Genomic DNA, 23,470 nt, shown 5'->3' with positions numbered 1-23,470 from the left:
CTGCCGCCAGCCACTCGTCCCTTCCCCACCCCTGGAAAGGCGGCGAGATAACAGCGGGGATGTGACTAATGGCAGCGAGAAGCCATCGGCCACCTAAATCAGGCACTGAATCAGAAGGAGAAGGGGGAAAAAAATTAAAAAGGCACCTGAACCAGGTACAAGCCACAGCAGGAACAGCCGGGCACATTTCATGAGCGGTGGCACGGGCCTGGCACCCGGGCAGCAGGAGGGGAGGCTGTGCAGGGAGGCACTGCGAGTTTCCCACGTGCATTCCTCCACCAGCCCATGATGAAATTTGGTCAGAAGATAGAGCATGGAAGCAGAAGGGAATTCCTAAGAGGAACGCGAAAAAAGGAAAAACAAAATAGCGCGGTAATTTCTTGCTTGCAAAGAGTGGTGTTTCCATGTGCGGGCTTGCTCCACCTGCAATTTTACATGTGTGTAGTGATTGCTGATAGAACACCGCTGGTAAGAAGCTTGATCTGAGCCCCGGGAAAATCCCTCCCTTATTAATCCATTATTTGATATATATATATGTAAAGCAGCATCCAACGTAGCCTCAATCCACAGGGACTCAAGCCTTCAGGGCTGCAGGTATTTGAGGGATGGAGGAGGGAGAGAGAGAGAAAGAAGCTAGGAGCCAAGTGCCCTGGTTTGGGGGCTGTCACTGGTGTTATTTCTGCCATGGCTGCCAGCACGGTGGTAGTGCCAAGGGGCACGGTGAGCACGGTGCTGTACCAACACCCAGCAGGTACCCGGGCATCCCGCTGTGATGCTGCCCTGCTGCTGCATAAGCACATGGAAATCCTAGGGATTTGCGGAGAGGGTAACGGGAGCCAGGCTCTGAACGGGGTCAGCCTCTCTGTGAATCCTCCTCTCTGGACCCAGAAAAGCGTTTCCAAAGGAGCCTTGTCCACCCAATGGCTTAGGCCTTCCAGAGCTCACCTTGATGAGAAGTGTGTGATGGATAACCAGCCAAAAATACACAGCTATATGATGAGGAAGCTCTTGCTGGCAAGCAGTGAGCACACAGCCATTGAATCAGTGGGGCACTGGCCTGCAGGTGCCCCGTGCCACCAGCCCTGTGCCCAGCCTTGGGGCACTGGGGGAAACAGAGCAAAGAGCTTGCGGGTGAAGCAAAGAGGCAAAATGAGACTGCAAAAGCATCAGGAGGTGCAAACAAACCATGAAATCGTATGGTAGCATTGCAAACAGAGCACCCTCAGCCTGATCACAGCCAAAAAATCCCTGGAAGCAGGAGCTTGGAGGAGACATCCCAATCAGAGACAGCCCTGCTGAGCCCGACGAGCTGCCCCTGTGACTGCACACCGATGACTCGCGGTGTTTCACAGTTAAACAATCAGCTCAGATCTGCAGAATCAGGTCCTAACTTGAGACACGATGAGAAGCATAGCGGAGGAAGGGAAGGAGGTGGGAGGAGACGGGGAACAGCACTTTGGCTGTGCTGTAAAACAAACCGGCAGAGCGCCCGCCTCGATGGTTACCGATCCGGGTGTTTTCTCAGACATACCAGATAGGGGAGGTAAACGCCATAAGCCCCGGGATGCCGAGAGCCCACCACAAGCCCACAGGATGACAAAGCTGCTGTCTGGTTCTCAGGCATCTGAAACCTCTTTTGCACTTCATTGTGCCGCATATAGCGATGCATGGTGGCATCGGGGCCTCTTTTTTAGTTTGTTTCTTTGTCTGATTGGTTGGTTGTCTTTTTTTTTTTGTTTGTTTGCTTGTTTGTTTTATTATTTATTTATTTGTTTATTTTGCGTTGCATTGCATCCATGCAGCCCACCGTGTTGCGTGTACCCTGCTGTCCCCGTGCAGACACTGCCAAGACAAGCAGAGGGTGCCTGCAGCCCCCCGCCTGCCTGTGGTATTTTCCAGCAGTTCAGCACATCTTCTGCTGTTCATCCTGCTGTTTGTTTGTTTGTTTGTTTGTTTTTGTTTGTTTGTTTGTTTTTGTTTTTTTGGTTTTTTTTTTTTTGGTGTGTGTGCAAAAAATGACCTCTGCCTTTTGCAGGGAAGAGGGAGCTTGCTCAGAGCATCGTCGGCCAGGAACCTCCCCAGCTGCTGCAGTGGGGCGGTTTTTGTGGCTGTGTGAGTTTTACCCCTCGCCATCTCACGCGGATGCCCCCGAGGGGTGGTGAAGGATGTGCAGCAGCCCTTCACAGGCCCTTTCGTTACGTGCTAATGAGTTACCATGACCCTGGTTTCCAGGTCTCTGCTCAGCCCGTGCCAGTTCCTCCCAGGGAGTGTGATTTGTGCTCCTCCACCATTAGTACCAGCACCTCCTCCACCCCAAATATATTCTCCTTTTCCCAGCAAGGAGTCCCAGCCTTCTTCCATCCCGGTATGCACAAAGTACCCCCTGTCCTCCTTTTCTGAGTCCTCTCCACCATCATCATACAGCAAGAAGAACCCCTCCTGTACCTCCAGCTCCTCTGAAATGTCTTTTTTTTCTCCCAAGTTCTTCCTCCCCCCACCCTGAAACATTTTCCTTTGCTCTTTAAGGGAAGAGCACAAGGCTCTTCTCTCCCTCACAGTAATTTCCATGGGGCAGAGACCTGGCCCAGCCCTCGCTAACTGCAAAGTCAAGATGGGGGGAGAGAGCTTTGCCAAACCTGCTGCCACCCCGCAGTGTCTGGCAGACATCAGGGTGGCCTGGGAGGAGGAGGGACACAAAACTGCCCGGCACCCTCTCCGTGATGTAACGCGGGGTTGAGAGCTCTTATCTCAAGTCAGGCTGCAGCTAATGCAAGCCGTATCTCAGGAAAAACTGCACCCCGCACCGAGCTCCTGGTGCCACTGAAGCTCTCCGTCCTCCCCAGACTTCCTGGGAAGTGTTTTGAACTTTATTTTTAAAAGTGCAATTAATCACAGAGCAGAGCTTGAAACCGGTCCAAGCGCAATAAAAGCGCCCGAGCAGAGCCTGCTCAGCCCAGCGAGCATTGTTTGCCACGGCCTGACTTCAGGCACCGGGAAACTTCTCAGATGTGTTAACTTTGCAGCTCCTGGCTCCTGCAGGAATCTTAACTGCTACCAGCTGGACGGGGGAGCAGCTTCGGGGGAGCAGCTCTCCCCCGCCTTTATATGTGCTCCTCTGAGCGCTGACAGCCTGCACTCTCCACAAGTTTTCACCCCCGTTGGCTGCAGGCTGTGCCCTACGAAGGTGCCCTTTCCTTCTGTTTCCATCCTTTGGCAGGGAAGGGGGCATCTCGGTGGAGCCCCTCCATCGTGCCCCTCCATCTGCCGCTGGTCTCCATGTGGTTTACAGCACGCCGCAGGAAGGCATTTTCTCACGCTATTAAGTTTTCACTAGATGCGGAGGGGGATCAGGAATGCCTCGGACGGCGTAAAAAATCCCTTCCCGGCTCGGTTATTAGGCTCTAGCAGCGTCAGCAGGCAAAATTATAGCCTCCATGAAATGTGAGCCTGCTGCTTCGCCACGGGCAAGGGGTGCTCTTCCAGGTACGCTCTCCTTCCCTTGGCCTGCCCGTCCTTGCAGAGCACAGGGTGCCTTCTGCTGTGTGTTCATCAGGTGCCGCGGGTCCCTGGTTTTGTTCTGCTGCTCCAGGAGCACCACCAGCAGTAACACCTCGTACAATGAAAAGCTCCCAGACCGCAGCTCTACCCCGCAGGCTGAGCACCCAGCATCTGCCTGCATGCTGTAGGAGGTACACAGCTCTTAGGCAGCTCACGTGGGTTTCCTCACCTTTTTCTCTTCCCCATATCTCTCATGTGACAACCTCATGCACAGGCTCCATAAGAGGGTCCTAATCATCCTAACCACACTTGGTGCTCTGCATATCAAAAGCTCCTCGCAAACATAAATTAATCAGCCCTTTCAGCATCCACATGGAGGTGAACAGGAGCTACAGCCCTGTTTTGCAGATGGGGACACCGACACACCGCAAGGTTCACCCCGGGCCACACAAGGGGTTAGTAGCGCAGCTGGGACCAGGCATCTCTGGCTTTTAAATTGCGCTCAAACCACCAAACCTCACTGCAGAGGCACACTGGAGGGACCACGTCCAAACCAAAAGTGAGCAGTGCCCAGGACTATAAATAATTTCTCCTGACACTGCTGTCACGAAGCTTGTGCAGAGCACAGAAAAGGCTGGTGTCATCCTGGGTTTGTGACTCCGCTTCCTTCAGAAACCCCACTGACTGCTCAGTCCCCTGGTACCCAAATGAGGTCTAGAAATGAAAAGTTGGTGAAGCAGCTTGTGACATCAGAGACCTTGTCTATGGCCAGGACTGTGTCTGTGTCATTGTATCACAACAATAATGAAGAGCAGCACTCCTAAGCAAGCCTACATGCAAGATCTTGGAATGGCAGAGCAGTGAATGAAAAAGCAAGAAGAACAGGGAAAGAGGAAAGGAGAAGCCCAACACGGACGACTTTGGTAATCCAGTCTTCTCTGGTGGAAGCCGAAAGGAGGGACTGCCAGACATAGCAGCACGACTAGACGCATTTACGTCCAAAACCAAAGCTGAACCCATGTGTTCAGGATGCAGATTGAGCCTCACGCTCCTGGCCAGAACTAAGCCACCCATCGCTGGGCTGTATGATTGTAAGAGATCACCACGCTTCCCCATTACTTTTCTTTTTTGATGTAATACTCTACCCTGCAGCTCCAAAATGCTTCCCCTTTCGTGGGTTCAGTTTCTTGCCCCTGCACCTTGGAGGAAGGGGAGTGTGACTCAGCCCCACTCACACCGAGGCGCTACGGTTCCCCTGCCAGCGAGCCAGCCCTGCTGCCCCCAGGGTGCACAAACCCCAGGCGATGTCTTCTGGGAGGAGAGCTGCTTTGATAAACACTGTGCCAAAGGACAGGCAGGATGCGGAGACATCTGAGTTACTCATCCTGGCTTCAACCCCACAGGATGTCTCCAGTGACTGAAATGTAGGTGGAAAGCCAGGCTTAAACTCCAGGTTTGGGGACTTCAGGGTTAGGCGGCCAGCCACACAGAGGTCCAACACGAGGTGACCAAGTAGAAAACCCCAAATGACAGCAGGACAACTGCCAGATGGGGTTGTTAGATCCTAAGTGGCTTTGGCATCGCTTGTGGCAGCCAATGATGGCTTTACCCTATAGGCTTTATTATGACAATGACAGAGCAAAGAAATCATGGTCAAAGGGAGAAAAAAAAGTCTCCAGGGTGAGATTTTCTGAATGTGCAACACTCCTGTAAGGCTACCCCCATCTCACAAATCTTCTGGACTCCAGAGGAAGGAAGCCTGCTGAAAAGTCAACCAAATCCCTGTCCCCTGGGTATCAGCTCCATCAGACAGCCCAGCGCCTGCCTGGAGAAGGAAGAGTCAGCAGAGAGAGGACAGGATGGAGCACGGTCTGGTTTAGGGGAGAGAGATTTAGAGAAAGCACGAGGAAAACTTGCGACTGCATTTTTAGTGGCAGGAAGTGATAGAGAACTCCAACAGGAATCCTTACTTTTTGTTTGTCTGCTTTGTTTTCCAGCAGTTTATGACATTCTGAAATTAGAAAGATGTTTCGGTCTTCTCCATTTTTCTGCCAGTGCAGCTTCTGTGTCTGAGAACGGTCCCCAAAGGGGCACTACTGGAATAAGATGTGAAATGAGAATTCGGATTTCACATTAGAATTAGAAATGGTGAAGGACTGCCAGCTCACCCTCTCCAATTTCCATGCAGGACAAATTCACTCACTCCCATTTTCAGTGCTTTCAGTGCTGTTTGCTTAATCTGATGGAACCGACCTTTCACTTGGAGATTAAAATGTTGCAGTGTGATTTAGCAAGAAAGAGATAAAATATATATAAGGAACATAGATGTGTCGAAACGTGGTAAATAAAGCAAGGATTTTAGTATCTGATCTGCACAGAAGATTGCAAGATTTATCTGAGCAGCCTTCATAATGCATGTTAATCGTGGGTGTAATAAGGGCAAACTGGAAAAAGGCAATAAAGGCAAACTGGAAAACAACACCTATGACGGCTGTGACATACTGGAAGTAATTCAGCATCACTCATTAAGGCCAAGCAAGGGGAAAGGAAACAAAATAGAGAAGTCAGGAAAAAGATGATACAGCAGAAGAGGAGAAGGAGCTGCCATTGCTTCAGAATCAGGCATAGTTTCTGTCTATGCCATTTCTCAGCTCATTACCCCTAAAACAGGCTCCAGCTGTATTTTATCGACCTAACGGAGTCAGCCACTGCCATTTCATAAGGACCTTCTCATTAAGTCTTTCACTGGAAATAAAATCAAGACCGTTGGTTGAACTAACTTCTCATGATAGCTCTGTAAAATGACAGTGATCTGATGTCCAGATTTGGAAGCCATCACCCTCAAACACCTTCCCAGTTAGGTTTTTCTCACTTATCTGTCCCTTTGCTTGCATTGTTGCTTCCTTGTACCTCCAGCATCACAGACACCAGCTCCTCTGCAGTTTTACAGACTGCTGTCCCAAGCAGCCTCCTTAATATCTGCATAAATTAGGCAGAGTCACTATGCTTTGAATGCTTTCTAGGTCTAATTTTACTGCAGTGCTCCTCTTTTCGGGGAATGCTTGTGATTCCTCGTGGCTGGTGGTGCTACAGCTGGTGCATTACAGACATGCTGGCAGCTGGAGCGTACAACGTGAGAACTGCAACTCTGCTCAAAGCATCTGCTGAAACCTAGGAAAGTAAGGGCAATTCTTACCCTGTCCCATTCAAAAGCCGGGGTACACACACGTGGACCAGATGACAGCCTTTGCAACACTTATTTCTGCAGCTATTCAACGTGCTGCAGCGGAGATTTTCTTTCGGATCCACATCAGATAGTGTTTGCCAGCCTGGACTTGCTCGGCTGGCCTGACTCACTCTGATCAGATGTGGAAGGGTTTGTTTCAATCTTCTGTTCATGAGAAAAAGCAAATAAAAGAGAAAACTATTTCCTAGCTTAGGGCTGCACTCTGTAGGGGCAGCACAGCTCTGCAGCACGGTTTGCTTTGGCAGACCAGAGTGTGCCATCCGCAGATCTGGCTGTGGGTGTCACTTCCAAACCTGTTAGCTGCTGAAATGATCAGAATTTGATCCGTTCCTGTACAGATGCCTGGTTTCCAGCATTTTTTTTGGAGGTGGGAATGAGATAAAAGCAAGATCCAAGCATTGTGGTGCCCTGTGTAAATCTGGCCCTATGGACAAGCTTCAGGACCTGTCTTTGCTTGCATGGAGTCAAACCAAATGGCATATGTAAAATATCCAGACCTCACTCTCTCTTGGCACAAGGCTGCACACAAAAAAAACAGGACCAAGCTTTAAAATACTTTAGTTATCTATACTGTAGAGATTCCTACAGATTAGTGAGCTAGTGGCTCAGGCACTCAGACTGTATCCAAGACCTGTGGCATCCTTCCCCTGTAAATGCTAGTAGGGGATGCTGGTGGAAGAGGGAAGAGGAAGAGAAGGTGCCCCTTTGCTTAGAGAACTTGGGAGACCTAAAGATATCTAGGATGACAAGATCCAGATAGGAATAAACATGAGAGCTTTTTTTTTTTTTTCCTAAATTCTGTACTGCTCTGCCTAGGTTGTCCCCTTCCTCTTTCACCAAAAAACTGGTTTCTCAATGACTTCCACAAATATATCTGATGTTGGCTCTTTCCCAAACAATTCTCTACACCAGAATTTCATCTATCAAGCAAATGTGATTATGTTATATCTTAGGAGGAGAATTTGATCCTCAACATTTTCAAGTAAGTGAATTAGCCTTTTTTTGAGAGAGAGACTTTAAAAAATAGTCCATCTTATACTTTATTTTTCTCCTCCTTTCTGGAAAATTGATGTAATTTTTATCAGCAATATCATTCAAAAACAAACAAAATGTTATTTCCAAGTGGTTTTCCATTAAGATCAGTTGAACTGGAAAAAAAAACAAACAACACAACAACAACAAAACCACAACAAAACAAAATAAAGACATGAAAAAAATGGGGAGAAAAGTGAGTGGAAAAATAACCATTGGGAAAAGAAACACTCCAAAATATCTGTCATCTTTTCTGCTCCTCTACATCAGCTTTGAGCCGGAGTAACCATGCAACTGCCATGGTGAAGCATCGCTGCTAGGGATGACATCGACACATCCTTTCTACTTGGAAATGGCCAGCTGCACCACTTACCTGTGCTCTTCCCTTATCTCAGTGATGGATAAGATCTGGGATGAGAGTCACACAGCTGAGAACAGATTTCAGAGCAGAGCACAGTGAGCTTCAGCAGATGATTTCTTGGGACCTAGGTGAAATAATTTCCCATTTAGGAGTGCTGGCATCAAAACTTTTGTTCTGATCCCATCTGTTTTCTCCTCAGGCTGCTAAAACATATTTTTCAGAGTCCTAGAAACACAATTCTCAACAAGATAAAGCTTCCTTCTTTGGCTATTTTTGTATTTTGTTGTTGTTATTGTTTGTTTGGTTGTTTTTTGTATTTTTTTTTTGTTACTTCGTTTTGTTTTTCCAAAGGTCTCAGGGCTTGATTTGGTTCTAGTTGAATCCATGGGAAAACAAAAAACAAAACAAAACAAAACAAAAACCACCACACATTGATTTCAACAACAGCGAACAATTGATTTAGGCTGGTGCTTGGACGCTTCCTTCAGGTAGCTTGTAGTGAATAATGGATCTAGTTAATAATAATTGTTCTACTAGTTCGGTGCAGTGACGTAGTCAGGAAAAATGCTTGCTACTTATTGTCCTGCCGGTGACAACAGAGGTGTGCTCAGTGCTAGGTCAAGTGGCACTCGAACCCGTCAAGCTCCCAGCAGCACTAGTACCTGCCTTTGCAAGATATTATTATTGTCCTTTCTCTCTTCTGTGCTGCCCTTTTTCAGGTTTTCTCACTGAAACTTGTTGTTCTTCTGTACGATGCAGATCTTATTCAGATAAAATACTCCGATGCAGGCATCTTAGTTAGGTTTTATGGTGCTTAGCCCCGTAGGATCTCCTGCTGAGGCAAATCAAGTCACTTGCCTTAATGGTTCGTCTTATCCCTATCACAAACCTGAAGCCTAGCAAGACAGGTGTGTTTGAGGACACACTGAGTGGGAGAGAGGTGCCACTGCTGAGAATATTTCAACCACCGCTCTTGGGAAAAAAGGTCATTGTGAGTAGGCCACAAAGGGCCCAGGCAAGACACCAGAGGTCATACATCAGGTATCTCTGGTCTGAACAGACAACACAATTCACCCTGAAAGCTCCCTGCATATGCAGAGGCAGCTCGGAGAGACGGGGTGCAGCACTTCTTGTCTGGTGGGTCTGCCCTGGCAGGATTGGTATGACCTGTGTGCCAGGAGAGATTTGCTTTCCAGGGCAAGGTGTATTTCCAAGCAGAAGAGCAGCATGGAAAAAGGAGGGGAGTAGCAGGGTGTGATGCATACAGGACACTAGCTTCGGCGGCAGAATAAAACTGAGGTGTAGGAGAGAGGGAGTACAGGGAAATGGGAACACAAATGAGGATATAGATGTACATGTAGAGAGCCCTAGAAGGTGGAAGAGAAAGGCTAAATTTTGGAGAGAATGAAAGCGATGAGGTGCTCCAAAGAAAGGAGCAAAATACGCTTTGTAGCAGGTAAGGAAAAAAAATATTTTTTCCTCTTTTCCCTCCAAACGCAATGTGTATACAACTATGTGCAAGTTCATATACATCTATATGTCTATGTCTGTACATGTATATGTAAATAAAACACTCTTTTTATGGAACTCATTTAATGGGGGGTGCTGTATATCCTAAATTTTATTTTTCTTCTGACACAGGAAAATTCCCTTAGGCTACCAACATCAGCTGCTTTCTGTTATGCTGCCATCTGTTATGTGAAATAACTAGAATTCCTTTTTTCTCTTTCCCCAGTGGCTTTCCTGTTTTTCAGCTATGGTCAGCTCTGGTTAGTTTTGCCTTTTTAGCCTTCTTTTATGATGTAAAATAGCCTTTTGGTTGTTATATAAATCAAATATTGCAAAATAGGATAAAAGGATTTATCTCTACATATAAAAATATCATATTTGTCTATGTCAGTTTTTTGAAAAATACTTTTTGCTTTGCTTTCTAGTTGCTGATCTAAATCACAATATATTCCAAAGTGTATGTGGCATTTACAATGGGAATTGTAGGAAGTCCAGTCTGAAAGTTTGATGGTATAGTTCAGATCCGAACTCAGATTCAGATTATAAAATGTCTTTGAAAGATGAATGTAATTGATTTAAGGATTTTGATTTAGAACTGTCATTCATTTAAGACCCCATACCCAAATTATTGTGCCAGGAACTAAATGCCCATTGTATATATATTATACATAATTAATATATATATATACATATATATATGTATTATATAATATATATATAGTCAGTATTTAACAAGGTATGCCATAGATGGCTTTGAAATCTTTGAAGACAAGGACTTAGAACATATGAGAAATGCATGGTAAAACAGACTGCACAGCTGTATTGTTATTTTAATGCTTTTCTTAAAACTACAAAAAATTTTTCTTAAAATGCTTTTTCTTAAAACTCTTCCCTATTTTGGTGATCCTCTGACAAGTTCTTAGGGTAAAGCTTTCTCTGCACATCCTCCTGTGCAGCCTATACATTCACAGATCCTTTAAACTGAAGGAATATTCAATATACATGTGTGAAATTCAATTTTTATCTACCAAAGATATATAATTTCTTAAAGAAAAAAATACTTTTCTCCAGGTTTTCAGATGACTGTATTAAAGCCGGGATTTAATAGTCTATGTTGCCCTCAGAAGACAACAAGCACTGTGATGTGATGTCAATCCCCCCCAGCTCACCTTTCTCCTGGGGGTTCTGGGCAGCTCCCTCTGGTCCCTCAGCTGCTGGAAATTACCGTGTAGTCTACAAACTTCACCACCAATGTCACTCTGTAAATGTAAATGGGGAGAGGCCTTCGGCATTTTTTTTAGCCTCCATTTTGAGCTAGATTTCTAGGAGAGGGGAAAATGTGTTGGCATGGAACCAGCCACTGAGGATTGCTGAACCTCTGTGGTTTTAAAACAATGGCAGAAAAGCTGTTTACTGCCTGGTGCAAACTAGCTTTTCAGATGTGAACTTCCGTGGGGGAAGCGGGAAGGAAGGGTCTGTGGTAACTGGCTGGGGAGAAGCAGAGAGGGAAGGCCAGAATGACAGGAACTGCTCTAATCTGGGACTGTTGTTTCTGCTGGCCTCCAGTAGGTGAGATGGTGGAAATACGACAGCATTCATGAAGGTTATTGGGTTATTGTTTTCTAAACAATGTAAATCCCTCTTTTTTTAATCTTTGAGAGGAAAAGTAGGGCTATTCAGGAACCCAGGATGAAATCTGCCTATAATGATGTAGAAGTGCTGGGCTTGCAATGTGCTCCTACAAATGTACAGTGTGGCTGCACAGACTCCCCACCTTCCTGAGATAGCTCTTGGTGCATTTAAATGATCAAGATGTGCTACCTGGGAGCTGTGATAGGTTTGTGGCCTCTGCTTCAATGAAGGGCTGAGACAGAGATAGGTCTCACCCCACTTAAATTCAGGTATGTAAAATTCATCACCAGCTGCTTTTCTGTGCATTCTTTATAATCATTAGGGGGAAAATAGGAACCCGCAGGAAACTTTTCTTCCTATTTAGCTTTGATGTTTACCTTTCAGTGGGAAAAATACCCCCTCAGAGTGTTCCTTTGACACCACAGATGACAGAGAGAGCCTAAAACCAACTTTGAAATTCAGATGAAGGTGATTCCACCTGAAGTCTGTGCCTGATGAGCCCCAGCTGGGAGTCCCAGTGAGACCAGTAAAGCTGAAAGCTGGTAAGCAATGGGCTGAGACCCAGCACAGCAGGCAGGGAATGTGGACCATATGGGTGGCACCACCACAGATCCACCCCAACGTGCCTAAATTCACTGTCATATGCCTGTCACAGATTTAACCAAATGCACCACAGAGATGTTCGGTGTCCATCATGAAGGTTCCCTGGAGCAAATAAGCAGTGTGTGTTAGAGTTTCCTCTGCACAAGGACTCAGCTTGGGGTGTGCATGCCGTGTGGGGAATTAACCTGGACTTCAGTCTTGCAGCAACACGACAGTAGACTGACGAGGTTTCCCTCTCGTGGAAGAAATGGTGCTTCCTTGGATCACCTGGGAGTTTAAAGAGAACTGTATATTAGGAAATCTGAGCCCAGGCAGGATGAGAAGCTTCTGTTCTATGACAGACACGCTCAGCACGATGATGAGTTGCTCAATCTCCTGAGTCATGACAGCGCATTCAGTGTCCCAAAGAGAAACAAGGATTTATCAGTGGAGAAAACCAATAGCTCATCCCATCTGTCACTTTTGAGTGATATATACTTGGATTGTTTCCTCCTCCACTGACTTGCAGCCACCTTCAGGGATGGGACAAGTGCAGCTGTTCAAACAGCATGCAGCAACCCTAAACCACGCAAGGAAGTGGGGAGATTTTTCATTACTCTCCATCTGCAAAGGAATTCTAGAAAGACAGTTGAAATTACTTTGCAGCCCCACAATACTGTCTCCTTGGTGAGAGAGAATAAACCAGAAAATATGCCAAGGTATCTTCAGTGTCCGATCATATTTGACTTGTTTGTTTTATGACCACCAAAGCAAAGGCCCACACTGCAAGCTTCATAGAAAGAGCAATATTTATATTTCAGCTCAATTTTTATAAATTGAGAATAACCAACTGTTTTGAATGAGAAGGCGTCACATAATGGGAGGTCTGAAAAAGGAACATGTCCTGAATTTTATCCTTTTAGTAGTCTAGCAAACGCAGAGGAGGGCAAAAGATTTTCTGCGAAGAACTGGGCAAAACTCCTTTTATGGCCATTTATGACTTTGTGACATATGACTAGATCACCTTTTCTACAACCTTTTTTCCTCCCAGAAGAAAGCAGCATAATCATTCCCGTAGGATTATTTTCAAGTCAGTGTTTCCAGCTTGAAGATACTTTAGGAGTATTTATCTAATCATGAAAAGCTACTGTTCTTCTAGTTGTGTAAAAGAGACAGAACTATGGTGGGAGGCACACTACAAAGGAAATCTAGATAATTATACAGATAGCACCTCTAATATTGTACTGGAAACATTTGCGATTTATGTAGTTGAAGCTTAGGTACTGGCCTGGGCTGGCAGGACTTCACTGATTTGCTCAGGGTGAAGGATCAGTTCCAGAGGCCTCATATCATGAAGAAAATCACAAGCAGGTTGGCCTTTGCTCTGTCTGTTTGACCCAGACATGTTGTACTAGTGATATTTATTGTATGTATTACATGAGTAAAGGGTATGATCCTTCAGCTGGCCTTTGGATCGCTCACACAGGATTTCCAACACCAAAGCAGGGCCACTGAAACTGAAAACCTGTCTGAGGTTTCATTCATCTTTAATTTTCGTCAATGAATTTGGTTGACAGATTCAGTGTTGCTCCTGGCGTGGATTTAAGCAGCTGTAATGTCAAGGTTTTACAAAAATTCAATCAGTGAAGTATAGCCCAGGGCTCCAGCAAGCGCAGTTTAAGAGGTATAATTGGGCATTTACAGAGATGTTTCTTTCTGCAAATTATATGACCTGTTCTTCACACATACTTACAGCCTTTGTTAGCAGAGGCATAAGATACAATTATAAGCCCTATTGAAATACTCAGATCTATGTTTAAGGTGCTGGATTAGTAAAGCCTACAATTCAGGCACTTATTAGAAATGTAATTTTCAGACCTTTACTTGCAGCCAGGAGTTGTTTTTTACTAATTAGGTCCACTGGACCTTGCATGTGCTTCTGGCATGGCCTATGAAGACCAGCCTAGAAGTAGAGAAGAGAGGGGTTTTCCTGGATGACCACAGTGCACAGTCTTGTCTTCCTTTTCTTTTCTTCTCACCCTGACCTTTGCAGGGCTCTAAAACTTCTAGATATGAGGTTCCTAGCCACGTTGAACCTTACTGTCTGAGACAGAGAACTGTGGGCACTCTTTCTCTGTTGCTTTGGAAGTGTGACTTGCAGCAGAAAAACATGTCCCAGGAGGTCTTACCATCCAGATTAATTCTTCCAGTTCTTGACATCAGATACATCAGTCCATTGGGAAATTGTGTAACACAGAAAAAAGAAACAACCATGGTTTAGAGGGGAAAGCTAGATCAAACAAATATCTTTCCTGCTGTGCTTTCTTTCCTGGCCTGAGTATTCTCCTAAAAAAATAATTCACCTAAATCCTTACAAAAGCTGCTGAGTCGTAACCAGGTAGGAAATGGCTGCTGTACAAATGTGCCCTGAGATTTTTAAAACTATTGCTGGGAGATATTTTTACAAAGAGCTGAAGATACGATGGAGATTAATGTAAAGGAAACCACACTGAGGATAAGAAGCATTTTCAATTCTGTCGTTGGAGATACAAAAAGTAGATGCCCTTGGCTTCTAGTTATAACATTTACCAGTAACCTGGCACTTACACCTATAAAAGTGGGTGCTTACGGTAGCACATCGCTTTCATTTTCCTCAGTAATGCTTTCAGGCGAGCTTGGGGAGCCTGTGCTGCAGCCTTCCCAGGATGCCAGCACCATTCATCACTTGCAACAAGCCCACCCCAGCTTCCCACCTCTGTGCAGCATGTGCTGCCTGCCCAGCTGCAGAATGTGAGTCCAGAATAACTCAGGTTTGGTTACTGGGGCAGCTGGAAGGCTCTCGAAAGGAAACCTAAGTTGTTTCAATTCTTTCTGAGCAATTTGTTCAGCTTCAGAAAGGAGAGCAACATGCAGCGGCAAGTCTAACTGTGAATGGTTTTAGGGAGGGTGAATCTGTGGGTGTAACTATGTCATCCAGTGTACCCAAGTTCACAAAACAGGCCTGAGAGCCTGAGAAAGAGGGGCTGGGAGACAGGAAGAGGGAAGAAAAGAGAAAGGGGGGGGGAGAAAGGAAGAAAGGAAGAAGGGAAGAAAAGAGAAAGGGGGGGGGGAGAAAGGAAGAAAGGAAGAAAGGAAGAAAGGAAGAAAGGAAGAAAGGAAGAAAGGAAGGAGGGAAGAAAGAAAGAAAGAAAGAAAGAAAGAAAGAAAGAAAGAAAGAAAGAAAGAAAGAAAGAAAGAAAGAAAGAAAGAAAGAAAGAAAGAAAGAAAGAAAGAAAGAAAGAAAGAAAGAAAGAAAGAAAGAAAGAAAGAAAGAAAATGAAAGAGAGAAAGAGCGAGAGAAAGAGAGAGAGAGAAAGAGAACGAGAAAAAAAAAAAAAAAGAGGGAAATTTCTACATGTTGTTTATAAATTATGATTTTCCACATAGCCTAATTTTCACCTCTGAATCAAAACATGATATTTAACCTTAAAAAAATGTGATTAGGAAGTGAAACACTGCAAATACTATAATGATGGAAACATAATCACAGCAGCAGTAAACTGAAATGGCTCAAGGGCAGGCAGAGCAGCTCTGCAGACAAGCACCAAACAACACTTCATCCCAAACTGAGAGAAAACTTCAAGCCTAATGAATACCTCTGGACAACTTTTACTCTCAGAGAGTTCAAAACCATATCTGACCTCTGCTGGCCAGTTTCTTCCCAGTCTCTTCAAGTGATCCATTTGCAGAATAACCCACATGGGCTTCCCAGGCATGTCTGAGGCTGGTAGATGATATTTTGCAGACGGCTGCTTTGGTTCCTCTCTCCGTGGAGGAATTATACCAAATTTTTAAGCAACTGAAGAATCCGATCACTGTTTTCCAAACCCTGAGCAGACACCAATACTTTAGAAGATAACATTTTGCAGGGTGAGGCTTCTGACCAGTCTCCCTGCAGATACCCAGGCAGTGTGGCCTCATTTTGCTCCTCTGCCTGGGAACACCCTGGGTCAGGTTTCCCACGGGCTAACACACCTTATTGCCACCCAGCCACCAGAATGGCTATGACTGCGTTGACAGAAGAAAATCCACCCTTTGCCTATGGTGTACTTTGTGGCCAGGCTATTATTAACAGAGATTTTCATGTTTATGTCCCTGCTGAGTTTATTTAAACCAGAATCGACATTACTTGGTTGTTTAAAACTTTTAGTGAGATTGGAGAGAACATATCCACATGGGAATGTGTTAATCTGGCCATCAACGAGGGATGACTTCTCCTTTTTGACTACAAAACTGAGTCATAAATGCACGTGACAGGTAGTTAGTTAGTTTAGTACATTACTGAGAGTCATCCACATCCCACAGTGATGAGTGTGCTAGGGGACAGCACAGATAAACCGTGGTGAAATGAGTATTGCACAGGTAAAATTTCCACAAACATCCTAACGCGCTGAGCTCTCACCAAGATCCATCACCTGGGCAAACATCCCTCTTCCTGAGCGCTGCGGGGTGTCTCCCTGCTTTTTGGAAATAAAAACCACATAACTTAATGTAAACATCTGACAATGACAGCTACACTATCAATGATCACAGGTAGCCTCCAATCGTAGTTTCAGACACAAATTTTAGAATTCCTCAGAATTACAAAAGTCCTGTTTTAATGGCAGAGTTTATGAGCTCTTGGGTATAATGAAAAATGTATTGTGCAGAGCCTCACATAAACTTCAATGTACTTCATTTTTTTTTCCAAGCATCTATATGTATTAGTTGGCTTTTCACTGTAATCCTTGGCTAGCCACAAATGCCTGTAGACTTTTAGATGCCTGTCCCCTGTTAATTAGCCCACAACACTGATTTCTCAGTGTTATAACATCAGTGCAACCTCCTATTTACATGGAAAATATCATCAGTGCAAAATATGGGCACAAGTCAAATCGTGAAATCCTTTCCTAAGCAGACGCTCTCATCAAAATCAGCAGGACAAAAGATGTAAAGATCCCTCACATAAACGTTTCAGGTCTGTTCTTTCAATCTACATATCTAAAAAAAAAAAAAACTGTTAAAAATGTGTTAGATCAGTTTGCTTTGTGTCTTTTCTTGCCAGCATGAAGAATGCCTTGATGATTGCACAATCAAATCCTTCAAAGAGTAACTATGATTTTTTGGCTTAAAAAAAAAAAAACCTTCATAATGCTGGCTTCGCCACGTAGACTACACTTGCCTTTGGGACGAATGAGATACTTTCTGCCTATCAAGCTGAAATCCTTGCAGTAGTTCTCAGATTTTAATGAGCAGAAAATCTTTGTTGGAAAGACAGGTTAGACTTGATTTATTTTTTTTTTTAAAGATGAGAAAATAACCATCAGCAGCAGTAGGAAGGAGGCAACATGTGTTCACTGGTTACAGCAGTTACAAGATTTTGTGTATGAGAAAAGGATTAGAGCAGTATGGATTTTACCTTTTGTAGACATGGAAAATCTAGTTATAGGTTCATATTGGGGAACAAATGTTACAAGCTGATCCCACTCCTATTAGCATTAGAGGCAGTTTTGTCATTCATTCTACAGGAACAGCTTTTATTCTATTTTTTCATTCAATGCTCAAGAATCTCACCTGAGCAGCTCAAGGATTAAACTTCACAACACGCTCCCAGGACATTATAACACAGGCAGTGAAGAAAACCTGATTTTTAAGATGTGTCTTAGTACAGCCAGCCCTGTAGGATGAGGGAATGGAGCCTGCTTTGTAGCTAGCATGTCGCCCTGGAAATCAAGGACTGCAGACTGGATTTAAGGGCGGCAACATGAGCTCCTAGTGTAAAGCGAAAGGGGATAATGTGATTCATGGATGTATAAACAAGGAAGCAGTGAGTAGGAGTGGGGAGCTGATCTTATCTCTCCCCGCTGCTCTGGTAAGCCTAACATTGGCATAGCGCAAAAAGTTCTGGTGCCTGTATTTTAAATGGGGAAAGTTGGAGACAGGTCAGAGAGAGGATGAGAGAAAATGTCTCTCTCTAGTGAAAGCCTGGAAGGGATCTCTCTGCTTAGCTTATCAAAAAGATGGAGACGTGACTTGATTAAAGTGTACAAGTACCACCACAACAAGATAATACCGTATGCAAAAGATCTCCTTCATCTGGTGGAGAAAGCATAGCAGGAATCAACGGCTAGAAGCTGAAGCCAAACAAATTCATACAAAGAAACCCAGGCATGCATTATTAATAGTAAGAGCAATTAATCCTGGGAACTACTTACCAAAAGAAGGGTTGGATTCTCTGTCTCTTGATGTTTTCAGATCAAGATTGGATGCCTTCCTAGTAGAGATGCTCTAGGCAAACCCCTATGAAAGGGAAGCAAGGTGAGACATAATAGCCCACGATATACCATCAGATCAGTTGACTGGATGATCCTCTTGTTACTACTCACTGACTCTAGTTCTGCACTAAGTTAGTGTCAGAAACCAGGCTCAGACTCCAGAAAATGATCACCTACACTTAAATTCATAGGGTAGTCCCACACATGCTGTTTGCCCAGGTCAGCTAGGCCTCTCCCAGACACAGCACAGCTTGGGAATGAACATAGTCCAGGGCTACAGGCACTTTGGGCATGGGCACCCTATTTTGGAGAGGAAGGGGGTGTAAATTATGAGCCAACCAGACAATGCCAGAAGGCCTCAAGGTCCAGGAAGGCCTCAAGGCCTCAAGGCCCTGGCACTGTTTTGGTCTTTGAAGCAAAGTAGCCTTTGGGCCTCTGGATATGCTAAAATGGTCTCCATGCTTCACGTCTCCTCCTGCAGTTGGCAGGGCTGCCTGGCACTGAATGTTGTGTTGTGCTCAGCAGGATGTGAAAGGCAGCAAAACATCCCAGGCCTTGTTACGTGCTAAGACTACAGCAAGGTCTGGAGGAGGTTCTGGCTGCTTCTGTCAGATATAGATTTGGGTGGTCACTACTGAAAGCAGCAGCAGCAATCGCAGCCTCTAACCCTGTGTCCCAGTGGAAGACGCACTCCTTCTTCCACTGCCAGGCCTGCCTGCTCACCCTTTGGTTAGCAAAATCTATTTTTGCTTGAATTACTTGCAAAAGCCCCAGTCAGCTTTGGCTGCACAGGGTTCAATGCCAAGCAAGTGAAATGCCTGTGAATCAGATACTCCTGAGCACCTCCGAGTAGGCGGAACGATGTTGACACACTCACACCTTTGATGAGCCCTAAAAGGGAAAAGGGAAGAATGTTTTGACATATTTTGAATATTCAGAAAGGATAATTGTTTCCTCCAGTAACTGACATTCCACAGGGGTAGTGTATTCTTGCTGGTCGTGTCCGTACTAGATAGAGACACAGCGCTTCCCACACAGCCCTCGCAATTAGGCAACACGGAACCTAATAACTGGGATCTTTCAAATGTCAACATAGCTTCCTATTCCAGTGCTCGCTTGGTGCTCGTTAGCAATGCGGAGTTAATCAGTTTTGTTGCTGATGGTGATGATGTACAGGGACCCAGCTGCCTACCCTTAATGTCTGCTGCAATAGGAAAATGAGGAGTGCAGGTCCGTTGCAAGATTTAGTATCTCATCTCAGGTATCCCAAAAGGATACCTCTTTGCTGTTTGCAAGTGCTGGAAGTGTTTCTTGCCTCCTGAATGTTAAACAGACACTAACCCTCGGGCTCTTTATATCAGGAAAAAATCCAATATACTCTGACTAAGGCTTTAGCATTCTCTAAACAATTCCTACAGTGAAACTGCATCTACGTTGTGTGTTTTTCAGCACAGTTGAACCTGGGAGCACACTAAATATTGTATGGGTCATAAAGACAGATGGGAGCTGGACTACCACTATGTACCTCAGACGTCCCTAATGCATAATCATGTTTCTTGGGAGACGTGGGACAAGAGACTGACATGAGAAGAAGCCTCTACCTAAACACTTCCAGACTTCATCACCATTAATAAATCAACCAACACCGAGTCCCCAAGAGAAAATTACATAATATTATCTTTTTTTTTTTTTTCTAGTTGAAGAAATCAACACAGAAGGGCTAAGTGCTTTTGTTTCACGAGATGTCCAAAGAAAACAGAGAGCCAAAGGGCAGGTCTCTGTTGCTGATCACTGTGGACAGACACCACGTAGCTTTACGAGCTCTGCATACCTCAGAAGCAGATATTTTCCTCCACACTGAGTACCACAGTGTCAAGACTAATTTAGCAAAAAGGATCTGGACTGGGGAGTTTAACATAAATTCACATATGTCCACAAAACACTCAAGCTTGCCTTGTACTCTAAATTGTATATCACAAGACTCTTTTGCCCAAGAAAACTGAGGGACTCCCAGAGTCTGGCAAAAGAGCACTACAGCTGCAGCAAGGCAATGCAAAAAGACCCTTTCCAGTCCCTTTCCACAAGCCTAAAGATCATCCGCTGACAACAAGGTCATCTATCTCAGATTAAGGTTTATTATTTTTGTGAAACTCGGATCACTCAACACCTGGAGGCAATTTCCTAAGCATCTGCATTTTTACAATGTGAAGCCAAGGTGGGATGAAAGGGCAAAACCTAGTCAGCTCTCAGAAAACCTGGCACTCCCTGGCCTTTGCAAGCTTGCTTTAGCAGAGTAATGTAATGTTGTCCTTTGCGTGGTATCCATGAAAAATCTCTCGTTTAAATGAAGCAACACTGGGGTTGTGATTTTCCCTTCACTACACAGAACACATATATTTTAGAAATTTTCAGTCACACTTTATCCTGGCCTTTGAAATTCCTGTTGTCATAAAAAGTGGATGTAATACCGAGAAGCAGCAGTATGAACAGTGGATGCAATTATAATAGCAAAGTCTACAGAGCCCCACAGGCTGGCCATCGCTCATTCCTGACCTGGGCCCACTTACAGTTTTTTTCCTTTAAATTCTACAAGTAACATGTAATTGGATTTTCCTTCCTCCCTACCACGTCCCCACAGGTTACAGCAAGTTAAATGTCCTTGAAGAAATAAAAGCATTTCCTGAATTTAAATTTGCATCTCACAAATGTTTTAAATTTAAAAAGACAGACAAAGCAAATGACACCCTAGAAAATGATATATTGGTCTTAATTAAGATGATTATAAAGGAACAATCAGAATACTGCTCTGATTGGTTCTATTCAAAGCAGACAGAGGTACCAATATCAAGGGCTGCCAGTGTTGATTTCCATGCTTTGTATTACTCTTCATTGTATCGTTCTGGATACTGAGACTGTATCTATGTGAGATGGTAGGGCAGTTTTAGAGGTGGCCATGCATGGCTCACATCTGCAAATGGGGACAGCGCTGGTTTCTAGTGGGTTTTATTGTTTTTTATAGAGCATAGAAAGCAAAGGTGGTAACAGAGCCCTGGGTCATATCTGCCCTGTTACCAGCCCCTGCAGAGTAGTGACCATGAGATGGACGTGCCATGATGTGAGCGCTTCCAGCAGAAGAAAGGAAGGGGCAGTTGTGAGAAGAGACAAAGGCTTGGAAAGTGACTGGGGAAGAGAATTTACTGGGTGTATTCAGCTTGCCAAACTGAGCCCAAACACCTCACCTGGCATCTGCCAGGACGTGGCCATGTCCACTCTGTGCTCAGTCTCTCAAGGGACGTGTCAGGCAGAGGAGCCTGACTCAAAGACCTCTCCTCTACCCCTGCCTGGTTCTGGGAGCATCCATCACCACTTTGAAGCTCTGCTGGCCTTCATCCTCATCTGCTTGCCTTTTTCCACTTTTGACATGTTCTACTTAACTGTGTTCAGTTTTGAGCCATGCCTGCTTGAAACAAAAGCAGCCCAGACTCAGCTTCCCATTCAGAAACCTGGGACATTACATGGCACTCTATATGCTCCACTTTGAGCTTTGCTTTCCTGGTCACAGTAGCAAGATTTAACAAAGTGTTTGGGATGAGCAGAACTTTATTAGAGGGAAGGGCATGAAACTGGAGGAAGCATTACCCTGGGAAAGCTGAATTAACAGCCAGCAAGCCCAATCTGTGCTCCTCGGTGCGGTCATTAAGGAATTACCCTGGACCCAGCCCTCTGCCTGCAGCAGTGATGGTGCCAAAGAGACGGCTGCCACCCTCCTCCCAGGTCATGCTCCCCTTGTGGCGTGCCCACACTTGGGGCACTTCCTTGGGATGGCCAGCCAGGCTTCTTCCAGGGCTGTGACTGTCCCATGGACAACAATCCCAGCTTCTCTCCTGGCAAAGGAGGTCCCAGCAGAGTCCCCAGGCTAGGCAGATGCTCCCGGTTGCCCCAGGACAGTGTCCAGCAGCCCTCTCATGTGCATCAGTTGTCTCATACTACATGCTTCCTCTTCAGCAGGACCTAAAAAATGTAAGCTTCTAGCTGTTACTGATGTAATTAACAGTGATTATGGCTTCAATACAATTCTGCATGGTTCCTGCCCCAGGGGACCTCTACCAAATGGCCAAAAGTGATGGGAGTGCAAACAGGAGGGTGGGCTAAAAAAATTCCTACAGGTAGTGAACCCCCATGAAGGTGATGGAAAGGGTGGTGGTGCAGTCCAAACCAGATGTTTACATGTCTGAAATGTGGGCAGAACTGCTCCCGTGAGTGCCTCTGCTGACTGTCGAGGGATGTCCAGCTCAGGTTAAGGAGCCCACCCTGCAGGTGTCGGCACTTCAGCATGTCTCCGATGCCCAGGAAAAGGGATATGAGCTCAGATACAGGGGGAGTCACAATACAAAAGAAGAAGAAGAAGGAAAGGAAACACAAGGAACAAGTGTGAAAAAGGATGAAGAAAGCACATGACACGAGATGTCAGGTGCATTGCATTAGAGGTGATGATTTTTAAAAAACAAAACAAAGCAAACACAGAAATCCCGCCCTGGGTGTGTGGGTGACAAGGCCTCCCTCCTCCCTCAGGTGGGAATGAGGTTTTGGGACTTCACAGTATCAGGATGGGAGTTTCAGTGGATCTTTGTGTAGGTTATTCACAAAGTCCTCTTATTTAAATCTGTTTCTTTATTACCAGAAGAACCATTCTGGGCAAATGCTCTGCCACTTCCTTGCATGATGAGCTCAGGATCCTGTATTGCTTAAAGATGAACAATGCAGGGGAACAAAAGGAGCACTACAGCCATATCTTTCTCAGATTCTCATTTCCTGATTTCTCTTTGCTATCTACGTGGGAGGAAAGCAAGTGAGATCTTCATTCTTTTTGGCTTTGAGGCAACTAGTTCCTCCTTTTAATTGTGACGGTGTTCTTTTGTTTGTCTGTTTGTTTTTGTTTTTGTTTTTCCATGAATGGTTTAACTTCTACCCAGGTTGTCTTCAGCATCTCCCATGGCTTCCCAAAATCTTTGAGAAATGCAATGTGTTAGCGCTGCAGGGGCTCCTGATCTCCCACGTGGTGCTGCCTCTGGAGGATACTCCCGTGGGGATAACTGTGATATCAAGTGGTTTTGTAAATCATAGAGGCTCTAAGCAAGCACGCTCACTGTCAGTCCCCATTGCAACACCATGAGGATGGAAAGACAGATGGCCTGTTGTCCCTGCCAAAACTTTCCCATGGGATAAAGGTGTCCGTCTCCACAGCATGGCAGCTTTGGGGGGAGCAGCTGATTCATTCACCGCCTCTGGGGCTGTTTCTTTCCTTGGTGGAATGTG

The 23,470-nt window shown here is 45.1% G+C and overlaps 1 long non-coding RNA gene across 1 annotated transcript; it reads right to left on the bottom strand.

Moving 5' to 3' along the window:
• Nucleotides 1-21,710: 21,710 nt before the first annotated feature.
• Nucleotides 21,711-22,926, bottom strand: LOC137853099 (uncharacterized). The gene is made up of 2 exons (XR_011094240.1): nucleotides 22,465-22,926; nucleotides 21,711-22,165 (listed from the first exon to the last, which is right to left on the bottom strand). It is a non-coding gene; the product is annotated as an uncharacterized lncRNA (long non-coding RNA).
• Between the last annotated feature and the right edge of the window lie 544 nt (nucleotides 22,927-23,470).

The sequence above is a fragment of the Anas acuta genome, chromosome 3 (assembly GCF_963932015.1).
Source record: "Anas acuta chromosome 3, bAnaAcu1.1, whole genome shotgun sequence".
NCBI lineage: Eukaryota > Metazoa > Chordata > Aves > Anseriformes > Anatidae > Anas > Anas acuta.
Note: the sequence above shows the minus strand (reverse complement) of the source record. Positions and strands in the feature narration are given on the sequence as shown.